Consider the following 20733-nt stretch of genomic DNA (forward strand, 5'->3'; position numbering starts at 1 on the left):
TTTATTAGAAAGAAAAACAAATCCAGGTCTGGTGTAATCCAAGGGGTTGCTATGACGATCCACTCTGTCCCAGTCAATGAAGAGCAGGATGTTCCCCATTGGCTGGGAGAGCAGTGCAGTGACCTGAGCTAACATCAATGGGTCAGCCCAGGTCACTGCAGGGGATGACAAGTGCTGCTGTCAGCGAGGTACATTACCTGCGCTGATCTCCTGCACTGCTGACAGCACCTGTCACTGAGTTCAATGACCGCCGCCTTCACAGCCAAGTATCGTGAGAGGCCCGTGACGTCACCGCTAGTCAGTCTCGGGTTGCAAGCGAGAGAAAGTGATGTGACAAGCGGCGGCCATGGAGGACAGTGACAGCGCTGAGGTCGGGACTTCATCACCGCAGGTAAGCCGAGCGGGACCATGTGTGCAGAGTGCAGGTGGGCGGAGCCATGTGTGCTGGCGGCGGAGTGCGAAGTGGGTGGCGCTGAGGACGTCATTGTCGTGGACTGCTTGGCTGGGGACAGGTGATTGTGAGTGTGTGTGTGTGTGTACATGCCGCGTGCAGGAGGGGGCGGAGTGAGCTGAGCGGGGAAGTGTGGGCTTCCTGCACGTAACTAGGATAAACATCGGGTTACTAACCAAAGCACTTTGCTTGGATACCCGATGTTTATCCTTGTTACCAGCTTCTGGCAGGCTGTCAGCGATGGCTCCAGCACACTGTAGCTGTAAAAAGCCCTGCTTTTTGCTGCTAGAACCGTTCTCGAACGTGTCTAGAACTATCGAGCTTTAGCAAAAAGCTCGAGTTCTAGTTCGATCTAGAACAGCCCCCAAAATCACTCGAGCCGCGAACTGGAGAACCTCGAACCGCGAACCGCGCTCAACTCTACACAAGACACAGGGTACTATGACCACACGCTGTGAGGTACAGATGTAGCAGAGTTGAATCGTCGTGGGACCTCATGTTGATTACGTCGGACCTGCAGGGGAGTTCTGGGGGTAATAAGGTGGTATAAGAGGGTGTTTTTTGTCTTTTATTCCAAATTAAGGGTTTTGTTGGTGTTTGTGTTTATTTAGTTTCACTTACAGATTAGTGAGGGGGTTGTCTCATAGACGCCTGCCTTTACTAATCTAGAGATAGTGACAGATGTGGGCTGTTATTAACCTCTTATATTACCCCGACTGCCACTGCATCAGGGCAGTTAGGAAGAGCCAGGTAAAGTACTGGGCTTGTCTTATGTAATATATGCAAAATTTCTGGGGTGGCTGTAGGCTGCTATTTTTAGCCTGGGGGGGATAACCATGGGACTCCCCAGGCTGAGAACACTAGCCCTCAGATGTTGGGCTTTATCATTGCTTGGAATCAAAATTGGGGTGACTGCAAGCTACTTTTTTTTAATTATTTATTTAAATCATTTAAGAGAATAAAATAAAGCTGCATGCGGTTCCTCTTATTTTGATACACAGCCAATATAGGCACCATGCTGGGGGCTGCAGCATGTAGTTGTAGGTTTTATTTATCTGTGCTGGGTATCATAATATGGGGGACCCTATGCCAATTGTTTCATTTGTTAATTTCATACCACAACACTGACCCGCAGACAGTTGCACTGCTTCTCCGGCCAACCAGCTGTCCTTGGTGCCTGTGATTGCTTGCAATCAGACGCTGTCACAAAGGCTGGTGGCGTGTCTGACTACAACCAATTACAGATGCCCTGATGGCCGATGGGCAGGGAAAGCAGTGCATATGGGTGAGTAATGATGAGCAGCTCAGGAAGTGAAGGAGGGGCCGTGGGAGCAGCGTACAGCCACAATGTAGCCTCGGTAAGTAAGAAGCACTCGCTTCATTCTTATTTTCTTTATTTTTCCTTTTTGCCAGATCCACATCAATATCTGGAATCTTGGGCCTGGGTCCGACACCCGAGAACCTTTGAAACTTGCGGATCCAGACATTTACAGTCCGAGTCTGCCAATCACTTTCAGAGAATAGAATAATTTGAATTAGCCCTGAAAAGGACTTTTGGGTTAACGCAGCAGCAAGAAATGTAAGGCAATAATCCCTTCCTAGATGCTTTTAATACACTATCCCTTCTCCAGCAACCATCCCTACACTAATTGCAGCAAACAGCAACAGAATTATAGAATATCATATATTTGAATTAGCCCTGAATAGGAATTTTGGGTTAGCGTAGTGTCGCGGGCAGAGGGGTGGGAACGCTGCTCATCTGGACTCGCTGGCGCTCGGGTCTGGTGCGTCTGCTCCTCGGTGGCTCGAGCACGGGGCCGGACCCGGGGCTCGAGCAGCGCCTCCTCGCCCATGAGTGAAAAAGGGGAGGTTTTTGGTGGATGTTTGGGATGTCGGTCGTGATGCCACCCACGGGTTGTGGTGATGGTGGGCACCACCGCTGCTGGTGACGGGGGATCCCAGGAGCGATGGCGGAGAGCAGCTAAGGTGTTGACACCTCCGTGGGTAGGGGCTGTTGGTCCCGGGGACCTGGTTGGGGAGTAGGGAGGAGGTATAGGTGCAGGTGGGGAGGCAGCGTGGGCGTGGGTGCATCGTTGCGGTGTAGCGCGGTGCCAGATGGCACTGTTATACTCACTCAGACACAGAAGGACAGAGTCTCTGGTAAACCAAACGGATGGATGGACGGGGCCCACAGCCGGCTGCGGTGTTCTCACTCTCCTCGGACGGGTTGATGGTGGCTGTTGTTTTCCTGCACCTGTGTAAGTGTATTTGACTCCCATGGCTTCCCATGGGTAATCTGCTCCCCGGCATGTACGTGTCGGGAGAGCCCATTTGCCCGCAGGCGCTGGCCCTTGGATCTCTGGCCCTTGGCGGTGGCACTTATCCGGACAAGTTGAGCTGTTGCCTTCTGACGGGACTTAGGTGGGAATGAACCCCTGAGGTCCAGACCGCAATCAGATAATTTGACCTTTACGGTGGCTCCTAGCCTGGTCGGGGTCTGAGTACCCTGCCTTGGTGCTTGGCTTCAATCTGCTCCCCAGTTCGGTACCGGCGGGCCACCGCCCGACCCCAGTCTTACGGTTCCGCTGACCTACACCAACTCCTGCAGACGGCCACCACCGTCTGCCGACCTTGCTGAACGTGCCTGGGCTCCAACCCAGACACCAACAGTTTTCACTCCTCTCACTTTCACTGTCTACCACAATTTACTGTCTTTTCCCGCCTCCAGGCCTGTGAACTCCTCAGTGGGTGGGGTCAACTGCCTGGCTCTGCTCCACCTGGTGTGGACATCAAGCCTGGAGGGTGGCAACAAGGATTTGATTGACTGGTGTCCCCTACCCAGGGGAGGGTGTGTGTGTGTGGTGTTAGTGTACTGTGACCCCACGGGGTCCAGGGCATCACAGTAGCAGCAGCAGGGAATGTAGGGCAATAATAACTTTCTAGTTGCCTCTAATACACTATCCCTTCTCTAGTAAATAGCCCTAAATTAGTTGTAGCTAAGAGCAGTGTTACTAGAGAATAGAAAATATTTGAATACCCTTAAAAGGACTTTTAGGTTAACATAGAAGCAGCAGCAAGGAAAGTATCACAATAACTCCTTCCTTGTTGCCTCAAATACTCTAGACTTCTTCAGATGTTCTCACTACTCTAAATTCAGTTAAGAGTAATATTTTTAAAGAATATAATATATTTGAATTAGCCCTGGAAATGTTAATGTAGCAGCAACAAGGAATGGAAGGCAATATTTCCTTTTTAGATGCTTTTAATACACTATCCCTTCTCTTGCAGCTAGCCCTACACTAATTACAGCTAAGAGCAGTATAATTAAAAACTAGAATATATTTGAATTAACGATGAAAAAGACTTTTGAGTTAACATAGCGGCAGCAAGCAATGTAAGACAAAAATCCCTTCCTAGATGCCTCTAATTTCTTTCTCCAGCAGCTCTCCATACACTAATTGTAGATAGGAGCGGTATTATTAGAGAAAGGAAAATATTTGAATGACCTGAAAATGATTTTTGGGTTAATGTAGCAATAGAAGCCAGGATTGTAAGGCTTTAATCATTCTAATTCACTAACTCTTGTCCATCAGTTCTCTAACTCGATGACGCAATACGGCCAGCCATTCACAGTAATGTCAGTAGCCTAAATGGCTGCAATATTACCATGATTGGCAGGCAATCCCAGTAAATTTAGTGGCTATAACACAGCCGTGAAACATGCGAAGCAGGCAGTCAAATATGGTGCCCGAGCAGAATACTCGATCGAGCACCAAGCATGAAGAGCATGTTGATGGTTGATTGAGCACCAAGCAGTGCCGAGCACGCTTGCTTATCACTAATGTGTATGAATCTTATGTTTTCCATAAATCCATAACTTTTCCTTTTTTTGGTGTTGCAATTTAAGTGTATATAAGCTATTTAACAATAAACTAATTAACCTACTAGTCTGGTATTTTCAGTATTTGGGAGGAAACTCACAAAAGCAGCATTCAAACGCCAAGCAGATATTGTACTTGTTCAGAGCTAACCACTAAGCCACCAGGCTGCCCAACTAACATGGTAGCTTCGTTCTCAGGGCCTAATCACAGTAACACTGGAATGCCATTATTTATATGTATGGCCTACCAATTCCTTATGCAATTGTGTTTTTCTAGCCCACTGATATATTGTAATTATTGTATCAAATTTGTACCTTATATATTTTATGTTAAATATTATTTTACTGGTACTGGTATTTCAATTTGGATCATTTTAATTTAGCAGCAAAGCAAGAAACCCAGCAGAGTTTTGAATTTACAATCCTGACACCACGAAGCTGCTTGGTTTAAGGAGAAAACAGTCAGTCACACATGGCTCAGAGAGGAGACTCTGGCACCTTCTGATTAAACTGTTTTCCTCCCAATTTATTTTGTAATCAGGCTTCCCTGGTGCTATCAGTCATTGCTGATACCTTAAGATTGGAGCAGATGAAACATGACTGGAATAAAAAAAATGTTTAGTAACTTGTTATAATTGTTTCAGAATTTGTTTCTGCATACTGTGCTGAATTTAGTTATTAAAACTAAAGTCTAAGGCCTCATTCATATGCCTGTCTTCTATATACTTGTTCTATCCATGTTTCTCAGGAATTCAACATGTACTCATTATAGTCTATGGGGCTGTTTACATGTCTGTATATTAGGTCCTCAAAAAAAGTCTTGTAGTTTTTTAATCCGCGACAGATGATCAAAATCACCCATAAAAGTCCAAGGGTGGACTATTTTGATTTGCATACTTCCAATGGGGCATTGCACCTAGGATTTCACTGTGTTGAGCACCTTTGCTGGCTGCCGGCAGTGTTTTTTCTGGTTGGTCTCCCCGAGATCAGTGATTGTTTTGTCTTGATGATTGATCTTTTGAAATTGACTCCTTGCAGATTTTGAAAAAATGGCTGCAAACGTTTTGCTGAACTGTAGAGGGCCAGTCGGAGAAAAATAATTATACTCATCTCACAGCTCATCTGTTCTGCCACTCTTATAGCTCGCCTTCTGGTGCTTGGTAACTTTTCTTTTTGTGGGAATATTCACCCTTAGGAAGGGTTCCCGCCAGGACTAAGCCTTGGACGTCACAGTGTACTATGCTGTCAAAGCACACGTTGTTATGTCACGTTGCAAGTTTCTCAAATGACAACACAGTGAAAATGTGCATGACGGGAGAAGGAAAGAAAAAAGCACTGATGAATGGAGGGGGGCTGTGGAAAGAGCAGGACAGATGAGCTGTGAGATTAGTATTATTTTTATTTATTTTTTTACAGTCTACATTCATTAGGTCTGGAACTTTGCTCGGAATCAAATTTCTGTCTAATGTCCATGCAATTGTCTAAATTTAAATCTTGGCGGATCTGTTCACTTCACCTGCAAACAGTTTCAGGAACAGAAAAGTGCAAATAAATACAGAGTAACACAGTTTTTATAGTATAGTTTAATATAAAGTACATAATAAAAAATATCATTTTGAAACATAAAGTGTAAGCGTTATTTTCATTTTATTTCATAAATCAATAGTTCATATGAAATTAAGCAACTTTGTAATATATCTTTTCAGACAAATCTGCTTCTTTTTCTGCCAGATTTGATGAGTAATGATGAGTGAGTTTCAAAATTCTCAGATTCGCGATACTCGTAACGAGTACTGTCTAATACGCGCGTATGCATTCCAAATAGTGTGTGCAATGCAAGTCAAAGGGGAATACTCACAATGTAATGAGTAACCCGAATGCCACGCTATTCGTGCGAGTAGCAAATAGTACGGCATTTGGGTTATTCGTAACATTGGGAGTATTCCCCATTAACTTGCATTGCACTCACTTTTTGGAATTCATACGCGTGTATTAGACAGGACTCATTACGAATATCATGAATCCGAGTATTTGGAAACTGGCTCATCACTATTGATCAGTCAGTAACAAAATTTTCAATTCTGAGGTAAAATCTGTATTCAGTGAAGACTTTCCCATTACTGAGATAGGAGATGGCAGTTGATATTGAGGAGATTCTATATAGAAAGAAGAGGGAAAAGGGGGCAGAGCTGTGACTCTACCTCCTCCCTCTTCATACAGCTACATCCTCTACCTCTAGCTCTTTCCTCCCTCATCATCATGGAAGCTCATCAGTAACATCTGACATCTCCTATCTCAGTAATGGGAAAGTCTTTACTGGATACAGATTTTACCTCAGAATTGAGAATTTTGATAATGACTGATTCACTTCTGGCAGAGAAAGAAGCAGATTTTACTGATAAGATATATTACAAAGTTGCTTATTTTTGTCTAATATTGATTTATGAAATAAAAATGAAAAAAACATAACATTACGTTTTAACTCTAAGAACCCATCTATTTTATGTTCACCATATTTTCAGAAAGCTTCATTTAGGCAGGTGCTCCTAACTTTCCATTATATATTTCTGGATATACAGTTCTGTGCAAAATATGGCATATTACATACAATGAGTAAACCTGACTTCTGAATGCCATTCAGATAGTGTAGTTAGAGGATTTGACTGGAAGTGCTTATTCATTCGTATTAAGATCCGGCTGAGCAATTACAAGCCAAACGATAGTAGAAGGACCATTGATCCCAGCTGCTTGAGTGTATGATATTTGATCAGACATTTCTTCTTACCAGTCAATACACTAGTTGGTTGTATTGTACAATTTCTCAGAAATGAAGTAGTACTCACATCAATATTTTTTGCGCTCTCTTTAAAAGCTTTAGTATCTGCAAAGACTTTGTAAATAGCAAAGCACATTTACTTACAATAATTGCTGCAGTTAGAGTGGTGGGTTAATAGCAGCCTCACATTCTTCATCTGATTTTAAATACTTGTTTGATTTTGTAAAATGTAGAAAACAGAACGTGAAAATTTATTATATGATATGTTATTGCTTCAGTAATGTAATTGGATATTTCATTGGTACATATCTTTCACAATAGCATATGGACAAAGTTATATAAAAAAAATTCTCTAGTTTATTTTCTGAGGATTTGATTCTTGTAGCTAGATATAGCTGTAATTTCATGTAGTTTTCTTTTTATGATGTCCAAACATTGTTAATGATCAACTCTTAAGCTAACATAGCCAGTTTGGTAATAGCGGCCTAGTTGTGTGAGTCGATTGAAACACAAATCTCCTCGCTAATAATATTTAGTGAATAAGAGATACTGAAGCAGTCAACATTTTTAGTGAAATTATAATCATATATGGATCTAACTGCAGTGAACTCCAGTGCACGGTTACTGATGTACTTCAGGAAACAGGAAGAATAGAAACATTCAGCAGCTGAGAACTTTGAAAGAGTTGCAACTTTTAAATGTAGATAGTGATGGGTGAACCCGAACTGTAAAGTTCAGGGTCCATACTGAATACACAGTGTTCGTGCACAAGGTCCTGAATGAATACTGGGAAACCCGTGTTACAGTTCAGGTCCAGTTCGGGTCCAGGTGCTGTAGAAAAAGTGCATTATTAAAAAACATTATGATTATACTTACCAGTCCCACGACACGACCTGCAGATCCGCTATCTCCTCGCCGCTTCTGCTTCCAGGTCCGATCATTAATTTCCAGTGGTGTTCACTGCACTGCTCATCACTGGTCAGTCTGCTTTTTTCGGCTGTGTTCGCGGTGACGTCAGGATGCATCCGAATCCATGGCATAGCCATGGACTCAATTGAACTTTGATTATCACTGTCAGGGCATAGTTACACTTCTTTACAGCTTCTGATGTGAGAGCATCAGAAGCAATATGCTAATGACCCTCTGCTGTGAGCGTCAGCCCAGAGCCATGTGACTGTGATGTAATCTTGCAATCAGATCACAGCTTTTGAGAAGAGGGAGGGAGCACTTTCTCCCCATCTCCTTTGCTGCCTGTCTTTGAGTACATCTCACTGCAGTCGGATTACATGCGAGTGCAGTGCAATGTTTCATGCTCTCCCATAGACTTGCATGGGGGTGCATGAGCCGAGACTCGCTGCCAAATGCAGCATGCTGCGATTCATTCCGTATGCTATGCTATGAATCGCAGATGGTCACTGCCTCATAGTTTTGCACTAGAGTGAGAGCAATCTGATGTTTTATCGGATTGCACTCGTCCAAACAAAATGCAAGTGGAACCGAACCCTCAGTGCTTCTTGCTCTGTAGAGACGCTTGTCTGTAGAGAGCGATGAAGCAGAGCTGACATTGCTCTCCCTGTGGACTACGTCGGACTAAGGATTTTTTTATAATAAAGATGAAATTTCTAAATTTTTTTGTTTTTTTTCTAATAATAAAATGGGTCTGTGATTTGATATTTGAGTAACCTGAAATCAGCCCATGCATTCTAGCATCTCTAATATGTATGGGCAGATTCAACAGCCAATCACAGGTGCCCATTCTGCATCACAGCATCTGTGATTGGCTGTTGGTTCCCTCACACATATAGTAGTGTAAAAATAAATAATTTAAAAAATGATGTAGCGCTCTGTGGTATTTTTGATTCTCAGCGCAGATAAAGTGGACGGCTACAGACTGCTACCCCTATCTGCCTGGCTTTACCTTGGTTGCAATCAAAATACAGGGAAGCACATTATTTTTGGTTTTAATTATTTATAATTATATAATTATAATTTATTTATTATATACAAAAAATGTGTGAGTTCCCACCGTATTTTGATCACCAGTTAGGTAAAGCCAGAAAGTTGGGGGCTGGGATTCTCAGTTTGGTAAGGCTCAAACGTTCTGGGACCCCATGCTAAAAACCGTAGCCCACAGCCGCCCCTGGAAATAGCGCATTGTTTCTTAATGCCATTTCCAGGCACTTTACTGTTATGATCTGGTAACCGTCGACGATCACAAAAATCCCATCAGCAGAAAAACACCAAAACCCCCCCACAAAAGTAGTTGGAACCTGAGCTGACCGCAATCCCCTATCTGTCAGACCACACTAGAAGTAGCCGTGGAGCGTTCATAAACCCACCGAAACGCCTTGTAACAGCCGGAGAAACTTACTACACCTCACAGATAGAAATGAGGAAGCCTATCTTGCCTCAGAGCAGTGCCCAAAGGAATAGGAAGCCCCCAACATACAGAGCCAACGGTCATGTAATAAAACACAATACACAGATAGGAAATATAGATTAGCAAAGGCGAAGCCCGACTTCCTAGATAGAACAGGACCGGATAGATAACTGATTGCGATCAGTGCAAAACCCTGCGGAAAAATGCCAATTTCCTGATATACAAAAAACCATGAGACCACTGGTCTTTCACCCACTATATCAAGTACTCTTATAAATAATGGAAGAAATAAAATACCAAAAAACACAAGAAATTCAAAAGTGCAAATAATCAAGTAGAACAGGGAGAATCTCCCTTTTTCTGCAGTGAGGCTTGCAGTGGGCAAACCCCCATGTCCATCAAAACAGAAAGACAATTCCTCTTCTGTAAGAAAACAGACTTTAAGCAAAATGAAAAGAAACACAAAACACCCTTAGGTGTGGATCAGGCAGTAAAGCAAAGAACTTGCAACTTATCTGGAATGGTACAGGCAAAGGATAAATGGAAGGACAAACTGCAAGCCAATTCAGAGACTGAGGATATACATTTATCATCGGCCCCAGCCAGCAGACACTGCTCTTCTATATAGCCAGGCTGATCTGCAATTGGACTTCCCAAACTCCCAATTAACTCCCACACCTGTTGAGTCACAGTCAGCTTCACCTCCAGTCCTGACCACCAGAGAGAGCTCCAAGCCATCACCCCCTCGGATAACATTCACAACACTTTACCCTGCTTATCCAGCAGCCTTGATGGTGGTGGCATGCTGGGTAATAAAGGGGTTAATACCAGCTTTGTATGCTAAGCTGTACTAAGCCTGAAATTCATGGTGTCATGACAAATAGACCATGAATTTCTAGTAAACAATAAAAGAAACACAACACATAGAACATTTTTTTTTATTAGCAATAAAACAAAAAAAATTTAGAGATTCCATCTGTTTTATAAAAAAATCCTTAGTCCAACGTAGTCCACCGGGAGTTCAATGTCAACTCTGCTTTATTGCTCTGTACAGACAAGCATCTCTAAAGAGCGAGAAGCAGGCTGACATTGACAATGACAGTCAAATTTCAATCGAGTCCATGGCTAGCCATGGACTTGGGTGAACCTTGACATCACCATGAACATAGCTGAAAAAACCTGAAGGCTGCCGAGTGACGAGCAGAGCAGTGAATACCGCCGGAAGTTAATGATCAGACCCGGAAGCAGAAGTGACCAGGAGACAGTGTCTGCAGATCTCATCATGGGACCTGTAAGTATAAATACAATGTTTATTATTACCTATATTCTTTATTTTACAGCCCCTCTGCCTCATCCCATAACTGTAAAGTCCAAGCTCGGGACTCAGACGCAATTTCATGTTATCTTCGGGCCCGAACTCAAATTTTACAAAAAGCTTGGGCGAGTCTCCCAATCCCGAACATCGGGGGGTTTACCCATTACTAAATGTAAAAAAATTCAAACATTTTTCTACTACAAAATTCCTTTACCAGCACCATTAAAAATAGTTAACGTTACAAAAATGGTGTGGTGCAAAAAGTATTTTTACTGTTTTAAGGCACAATTATAGCAAACTACATGAAGTATTTAAACGTTTAAAAATGATACAATTATTTGACAGAGAATTTGTGACAGAAATCCAGGGCTGCTCTCAGACTGGATTTGCAAGCAGAACTGCTGTGAACCTGCAGATGTGTCCTATTAGATACGCCAATTCTGCGGCTTACCTTTCTCAGTCTGATTGCCCTTGTGTGGTGATGATTTGGGTACGATAAGGGGTTAATGATGGCAGGCTGCGATTTGTCAAAAAATTACAATTGTCATCAAGCCCAAGGTTAGCAAATGGGAGAGGTCTATGAGACCACCGCATTACTGACCCTGTATGTCAAAAGAAATAAACAAAAAACACAAAGAAAACACCACTGCAGGTCCAATTTAATCCACGGGAGGTCTTACAACGATCCTGGCTTTGCTACATCCTGAGGTTGCAGTGTGCAGTCACATTAAAAGACTTGACTGAGCACTGCATCATGAGGAACACACTGAAGGAGTCACAGCTTTTAGCAGTGACATCACTGAGTTTAACTGAGGTCACAACTGTTGATTCCCGTGATACCCCAGCCGTCACTTCAGGTGAACTCACTAAACTCTGTGACGCCACCTCAGGTCAGGTCATTGAACTCATTTACAGATTACCGAATTAGGCTATGTGCAAACGTTCAGTATCTGGTTACAGACATATCTGCCCCAAAGTTACATCTCCTGGCAAAAAACTGCACCGATATCACATAGGTTTTGATGCAGTTTCTGTGCATGTTTTTTTTTTCCAAGAGATGCAGATTTGGTGCAGAAGTATTTGAACCAAATATTCATTGGTTGCACATGGTCTAATCTGTTAGTCCGGAATTGAGTTCAATGACTTCACCTGAGGTGAGGTCACTGAGTTCAATAAATTCACCTCAGATCAGTTCAGCTGAGGTCACAGCTTGTGTACCATGGGAGCCCCAGCTGTGATGTCAGGTGAACATAATGATGCCACAGCTTAGTGTGTCTCTGACGCTGCAGTGCTAAGTTGTGTCCTCTTAGGAGACTGCCCCCTTCTACCTCAGAATGTAGCAGGGCCAGGATCCTTGAGAGACCTCGTGTAAATTACATTGGACCTAAATTAGTATTTTTTCTGTTTTGTGTTTATTTCTCTTGACTTACACTGTTAGTAATGTGTTGATCTCATAGACCCCTCCCCATTATTAACCTAGGGCTCAATGATAGTTGTGATTTTTTGACAAATCACAGCTGTCATTAGCCTCTTATATTACCCCATTTGCCACTGCTCCAGGGTAATTGAGACGAATCGCAAATTCTGGGGCAGCTGTGGGCTGCCATTTTTTTGCCTAGGGAGGGCCCAATAACCATGGGGCTTCCCAACCTGAGAATACAAGCCCACAGCGGTCCTCTTTATCTTAGTTGGGTATCAAAATTGGAGAGGGGGGATGTCACAGTGTTTTGAATAATTAAAACAACCTCAAGGGGTCCTTCCTATTTTGATACACAGCCAAGATAATGCAAACAGCTGGTGGATGCAGCCTGTGGCCATCTGATTTTTCTGTGCTGGGTATTAAAACACTGGAGACAAAAGCAACACAACTCATCACCCTGAACACACCATCCCCACTGTCAAACATGGTGGTGGCAGCATCATGGTTTGGGACTGCTTTTCTTCAGCATGGACAGGGAAGATGGTTAAAATTGATGGGAAGATGGATGGAGCCAAATACAGGACCATTGTCGAATAAAACCTGTTGGAGTCTGCAAAAGATCTGAGACTGGGACAGAGATTTGTCTTCCAATAAGACAATGATCCCAAACATAAAGCAAAATCTACAATGGAATGGTTCACAAATAAACGTATCCAGGTGTTAGAATGGCCAAGTCAAAGTCCAGACCTGAATCCAATCGAGAATCTGTGGAAAGAGCTGAAAACTGCTGTTGACAAACGCTCTCCATCCAACCTCACTTAGCTCCAGCTATTTGCAAAGGAAGAATGGGCAAGAATTTCAGTCTCTCGATGTGAAAATCTGATAGACACATATCCCAAGTAGAGATGAGCGAACCGGTCCCGGTTCGGCTCGAGGTCGGTTCGTCGAACGGAGGTCCCGTTCGAGTTCGGCTCGTCGAACGTTCGACGAACCGAACTCGAGCCAATAGGAAACAATGGCAGGCAATCACAAACACAGAAAAACACCTAGAAAACACCCTCAAAGGTGTTCAAAAGGTGACAAACAACTCACAACACAAACACATGGGAAAGTGACAAGGACATATACTCATGCGAAAACAAAACAGCTGGACAAGGAAAAAGAGGAGGACACACAGATATAGGCATGGCACGCCCTTCTAAAGTCATGTAAAACACCGCAAGGTGACTCCAAGCGGAGTCTCCCTTTTTTCCAAAAATTGGGCCCCACACACACCCACCCCTTCAGTGGCAGCACTTGTGCCCCAGTTGTACACTTCACAGCTAGATTTGCATCAAGTACATTCAAAAATACGCCATTCTTATCCGTCCCCAGGATGACACCGGGGTAGGTAGCAAAGTCTTTCCTGATCCCAGCTCTGTTCATCTTGGCTTCTTTTAAAAACACAGCAAGCAAGGGTTACTCCAAGCGGAGTCTCCCTTTTTTCCAAAAATTGGGCCACACAGACACCCACCCCATCAGTGGCAGCACTTGGGCCCTAGTTGCAAACAGGATGTTTTGATTTGCATCAAACACATTCAAAAATATGCCATAATTAACCGTACCCAGCATGACACCGGGGTAGGTAGATAAAGTCTTTGCTGACCCATGACTTGTTCATCTTGGCTTCTTTTAAAAACAATGTAAGCAAGGGTTACTCCAAGCGGAGTCTCCCTTTTTTCCAAAAATTGGGCCACACAGACACCCACCCCATCAGTGGCAGCACTTGGGCCCTAGTTGCAAACAGGATGTTTTGATTTGCATCAAGCACATTCAAAAATACGCCATAATTAACCGTCCCCAGGATGACACCGGGGTAGGTAGCAAAGTCTTTCCTGATCCCAGCTCTGTTCATCTTGGCTTCTTTTAAAAACAATGTAAGCAAGGGTTACTCCAAGCGGAGTCTCCCTTTTTTCCAAAAATTGGGCCACACAGACACCCACCCCATCAGTGGCAGCACTTGGGCCCTAGTTGTACACTTCACAGCTAGATTTGCATCAAGCACATTCAAAAATACGCCATAATTAACCGTCCCCAGCATGACACCGGGGTAGGTAGATAAAGTCTTTGCTGACCCATGACTTGTTCATCTTGGCTTCTTTTAAAAACAATGTAAGCAAGGGTTACTCCAAGCGGAGTCTCCCTTTTTTCCAAAAATTGGGCCACACAGACACCCACCCCATCAGTGGCAGCACTTGGGCCCTAGTTGCAAACAGGATGTTTTGATTTGCATCAAGCACATTCAAAAATATGCCATAATTAACTGTACCCAGCATGACACCGGGGTAGGTAGATAAAGTCTTTGCTGACCCATGACTTGTTCATCTTGGCTTCTTTTAAAAACAATGTAAGCAAGGGTTACTCCAAGCGGAGTCTCCCTTTTTTCCAAAAATTGGGCCCCACACACACCCACCCATTCAGTGGCAGCACTTGTGCCCTAGTTGTACACTTCACAGCTAGATTTGCATCAAGCACATTCAAAAATACGCTATTCTTAACCGTACCCAGGATGACACCGGGGTAGGTAGCAAAGTCTTTCCTGATCCCAGCTCTGCTCATCTTGGCTTCTTTTAAAAACAATGTAAGCAAGGGTTACTCCAAGCGGAGTCTCCCTTTTTTCCAAAAATTGGGCCCCACACACACCCACCCATTCAGTGGCAGCACTTGTGCCGTAGTTGTACACTTCACAGCTAGATTTGCATCAAGCACATTCAAAAATACGCTATTCTTAACCGTACCCAGGATGACACCGGGGTAGGTAGCAAAGTCTTTCCTGATACCAGCTCTGTTCATCTTGGCTTCTTTTAAAAACAATGTAAGCAAGGGTTACTCCAAGCGGAGTCTCCCTTTTTTCCAAAAATTGGGCCACACAGACACCCACCCCATCAGTGGCAGCACTTGGGCCCTAGTTGCAAACAGGATGTTTTGATTTGCATCAAGCACATTCAAAAATACGCCATAATTAACCGTCCCCAGGATGACACCGGGGTAGGTAGCAAAGTCTTTCCTGATCCCAGCTCTGTTCATCTTGGCTTCTTTTAAAAACACAGCAAGCAAGGGTTACTCCAAGCGGAGTCTCCCTTTTTTCCAAAAATTGTGCCCCACACACACCCACCCATTCAGTGGCAGCACTTGTGCCCTAGTTGTACACTTCACAGCTAGATTTGCATCAAGCACATTAAAAAATACGCCATAATTAACCGTCCCCAGGATGACACCGGGGTAGGTAGCAAAGTCTTTCCTGATCCCAGCTCTGTTCATCTTGGCTTCTTTTAAAAACAATGTAAGCAAGGGTTACTCCAAGCGGAGTCTCCCTTTTTTCCAAAAATTGGGCCACACAGACACCCACCCCATCAGTGGCAGCACTTGGGCCCTAGTTGCAAACAGGATGTTTTGATTTGCATCAAGCACATTCAAAAATACGCCATAATTAACCGTACCCAGCATGACACCGGGGTAGGTAGATAAAGTCTTTGCTGACCCATGACTTGTTCATCTTGGCTTCTTTTAAAAACAATGTAAGCAAGGGTTACTCCAAGCGGAGTCTCCCTTTTTTCCAAAAATTGGGCCCCACACACACCCACCCCTTCAGTGGCAGCAGTTGTGCCCTAGTTGTACACTTCACAGCTAGATTTGCATCAAGCACATTCAAAAATACGCTATTCTTAACCGTACCCAGGATGACACCGGGGTAGGTAGCAAAGTCTTTCCTGATCCCAGCTCTGTTCATCTTGGCTTCTTTTAAAAACAATGTAAGCAAGGGTTACTCCAAGCGGAGTCTCCCTTTTTTCCAAAAATTGGGCCACACAGACACCCACCCCATCAGTGGCAGCACTTGGGCCCTAGTTGCAAACAGGATGTTTTGATTTGCATCAAGCACATTCAAAAATATGCCATAATTAACCGTACCCAGCATGACACCGGGGTAGGTAGATAAAGTCTTTGCTGACCCATGACTTGTTCATCTTGGCTTCTTTTAAAAACAATGTAAGCAAGGGTTACTCCAAGCGGAGTCTCCCTTTTTTCCAAAAATTGGGCCCCACACACACCCACCCATTCAGTGGCAGCACTTGTGCCCTAGTTGTACACTTCACAGCTAGATTTGCATCAAGCACATTCAAAAATACGCTATTCTTAACCGTACCCAGGATGACACCGGGGTAGGTAGCAAAGTCTTTCCTGATCCCAGCTCTGTTCATCTTGGCTTCTTTTAAAAACAATGTAAGCAAGGGTTACTCCAAGCGGAGTCTCCCTTTTTTCCAAAAATTGGGCCACACAGACACCCACCCCATCAGTGGCAGCACTTGGGCCCTAGTTGCAAACAGGATGTTTTGATTTGCATCAAGCACATTCAAAAATACGCCATAATTAACCGTCCCCAGGATGACACCGGGGTAGGTAGCAAAGTCTTTCCTGATCCCAGCTCTGTTCATCTTGGCTTCTTTTAAAAACACAGCAAGCAAGGGTTACTCCAAGCGGAGTCTCCCTTTTTTCCAAAAATTGTGCCCCACACACACCCACCCATTCAGTGGCAGCACTTGTGCCCTAGTTGTACACTTCACAGCTAGATTTGCATCAAGCACATTCAAAAATACGCCATAATTAACCGTCCCCAGGATGACACCGGGGTAGGTAGCAAAGTCTTTCCTGATCCCAGCTCTGTTCATCTTGGCTTCTTTTAAAAACAATGTAAGCAAGGGTTACTCCAAGCGGAGTCTCCCTTTTTTCCAAAAATTGTGCCCCACACACACCCACCCATTCAGTGGCAGCACTTGTGCCCTAGTTGTACACTTCACAGCTAGATTTGCATCAAGCACATTCAAAAATACGCCATAATTAACCGTCCCCAGCATGACACCAGGGTAGGTAGATAAAGTCTTTGCTGACCCATGACTTGTTCATCTTGGCTTCTTTTAAAAACAATGTAAGCAAGGGTTACTCCAAGCGGAGTCTCCCTTTTTTCCAAAAATTGGGCCACACAGACACCCACCCCATCAGTGGCAGCACTTGGGCCCTAGTTGCAAACAGGATGTTTTGATTTGCATCAAGCACATTCAAAAATACGCCATAATTAACCGTCCCCAGGATGACACCGGGGTAGGTAGCAAAGTCTTTCCTGATCCCAGCTCTGTTCATCTTGGCTTCTTTTAAAAACAATGTAAGCAAGGGTTACTCCAAGCGGAGTCTCCCTTTTTTCCAAAAATTGGGCCACACAGACACCCACCCCATCAGTGGCAGCACTTGGGCCCTAGTTGTACACTTCACAGCTAGATTTGCATCAAGCACATTCAAAAATACGCCATAATTAACCGTACCCAGCATGACACCAGGGTAGGTAGATAAAGTCTTTGCTGACCCATGACTTGTTCATCTTGGCTTCTTTTAAAAACAATGTAAGCAAGGGTTACTCCAAGCGGAGTCTCCCTTTTTTCCAAAAATTGGGCCACACAGACACCCACCCCATCAGTGGCAGCACTTGGGCCCTAGTTGCAAACAGGATGTTTTGATTTGCATCAAGCACATTCAAAAATACGCCATAATTAACCGTCCCCAGGATGACATCGGGGTAGGTAGCAAAGTCTTTCCTGATCCCAGCTCTGTTCATCTTGGCTTCTTTTAAAAACAATGTAAGCAAGGGTTACTCCAAGCGGAGTCTCCCTTTTTTCCAAAAATTGGGCCACACAGACACCCACCGCATCAGTGGCAGCACTTGGGCCCTAGTTGCAAACAGGATGTTTTGATTTGCATCAAGCACATTCAAAAATACGCCATAATTAACCGTCCTCAGGATAACACCGGGGTAGGTAGCAAAGTCTTTCCTGATCCCAGCTCTGTTCATCTTGGCTTCTTTTAAAAACAATGTAAGCAAGGGTTACTCCAAGCGGAGTCTCCCTTTTTTCCAAAAATTGGGCCACACAGACACCCACCCCATCAGTGGCAGCACTTGGGCCCTAGTTGTACACTTCACAGCTAGATTTGCATCAAGCACATTCAAAAATACGCTATAATTAACCGTACCCAGCATGACACCGGGGTAGGTAGATAAAGTCTTTGCTGACCCATGACTTGTTCATCTTGGCTTCTTTTAAAAACAATGTAAGCAAGGGTTACTCCAAGCGGAGTCTCCCTTTTTTCCAAAAATTGGGCCCCACACACACCCACCCATTCAGTGGCAGCACTTGTGCCCTAGTTGTACACTTCACAGCTAGATTTGCATCAAGCACATTCAAAAATACGCTATTCTTAACCGTACCCAGGATGACACCGGGGTAGGTAGCAAAGTCTTTCCTGATACCAGCTCTGTTCATCTTGGCTTCTTTTAAAAACAATGTAAGCAAGGGTTACTCCAAGCGGAGTCTCCCTTTTTTCCAAAAATTGGGCCACATAGACACCCACCCCATCAGTGGCAGCACTTGGGCCCTAGTTGCAAACAGGATGTTTTGATTTGCATCAAGCACATTCAAAAATACGCCATAATTAACCGTCCCCAGGATGACACCGGGGTAGGTAGCAAAGTCTTTCCTGATCCCAGCTCTGTTCATCTTGGCTTCTTTTAAAAACACAGCAAGCAAGGGTTACTCCAAGCGGAGTCTCCCTTTTTTCCAAAAATTGGGCCCCATACACACCCACCCATTCAGTGGCAGCACTTGTGCCCTAGTTGTACACTTCACAGCTAGATTTGCATCAAGCACATTCAAAAATACGCCATAATTAACCGTCCCCAGGATGACACCGGGGTAGGTAGCAAAGTCTTTCCTGATCCCAGCTCTGTTCATCTTGGCTTCTTTTAAAAACAATGTAAGCAAGGGTTACTCCAAGCGGAGTCTCCCTTTTTTCCAAAAATTGGGCCACACAGACACCCACCCCATCAGTGGCAGCACTTGGGCCCTAGTTGCAAACAGGATGTTTTGATTTGCATCAAGCACATTCAAAAATATGCCATAATTAACCGTACCCAGCATGACACCGGGGTAGGTAGATAAAGTCTTTGCTGACCCATGACTTGTTCATCTTGGCTTCTTTTAAAAACAATGTAAGCAAGGATTACTCCAAGCGGAGTCTCCCTTTTTTCCAAAAATTGGGCCCCACACACACCCACCCATTCAGTGGCAGCACTTGTGCCCTAGTTGTACACTTCACAGCTAGATTTGCATCAAGCACATTCAAAAATACGCTATTCCTAACCGTACCCAGGATGACACCGGGGTAGGTAGCAAAGTCTTTCCTGATCCCAGCTCTGTTCATCTTGGCTTCTTTTAAAAACAATGTAAGCAAGGGTTACTCCAAGCGGAGTCTCCCTTTTTTCCAAAAATTGGGCCACACAGACACCCACCCCATCAGTGGCAGCACTTGGGCCCTAGTTGCAAACAGGATGTTTTGATTTGCATCAAGCACATTCAAAAATATGCCATAATTAACCGTACCCAGCATGACACCGGGGTAGGTAGATAAAGTCTTTGCTGACCCATGACTTGTTCATCTTGGCTTCTTTTAAAAACAATGTAAGCAAGGGTTACTCCAAGCGGAGTCTCCCTTTTTTCGAAAAATTGGGCCTTACACACACCCACCCATTCAGTGGCAGCACTTGTGCCCTAGTTGTACACTTCACAGCTAGATTTGCATCAAGCACATTCAAAAATACGTTATTCTTAACCGTACCCAGGATGACACCGGGGTAGGTAGCAAAGTCTTTCCTGATCCCAGCTCTTTTCATCTTGGCTTCTTTTAAAACAATGTAAGCAAGGGTTACTCCAAGCGGAGTCTCCCTTTTTTCCAAAAATTGGGCCACACAGACACCCACCCCATCAGTGGCAGCACTTGGGCCCTAGTTGCAAACAGGATGTTTTGATTTGCATCAAACACATTCAAAAATATGCCATAATTAACCGTACCCAGCATGACACCGGGGTAGGTAGATAAAGTCTTTGCTGACCCATGACTTGTTCATCTTGGCTTCTTTTAAAAACAATGTAAGCAAGGGTTACTCCAAGCGGAGTCTCCCTTTTTTCCAAAAATTGGGCCCCACACACACCCACCCATTCAGTGGCAGCACTTGTGCCCTAGTTGTACACTTCACAGCTAGATTTGCATCAAGCACATTCAAAAATACGCTATTCTTAACCGTACCCAGGATGACACCGGGGTAGGTAGCAAAGTCTTTCCTGATCCCAGCTCTGTTCATCTTGGCTTCTTTTAAAAACAATGTAAGCAAGGGTTACTCCAAGCGGAGTCTCCCTTTTTTCCAAAAATTGTGCCCCACACACACCCACCCATTCAGTGGCAGCACTTGTGCCCTAGTTGTACACTTCACAGCTAGATTTGCATCAAGCACATTCCAAATCCACAAGCATTTACTCTCCCCAGGATGACACAGGGGTTGTAAATTCCTTCTGGATCCATGACTTGTTCATTTTGATGAACGTCAGTCTGTCCACATTGTCACTGGACAGACGCGTGCGCTTATCTGTCAGC

This window comes from Anomaloglossus baeobatrachus, chromosome 1 (assembly GCF_048569485.1).
Source record: "Anomaloglossus baeobatrachus isolate aAnoBae1 chromosome 1, aAnoBae1.hap1, whole genome shotgun sequence".
NCBI classification, from domain to species: Eukaryota; Metazoa; Chordata; class Amphibia; order Anura; family Aromobatidae; genus Anomaloglossus; species Anomaloglossus baeobatrachus.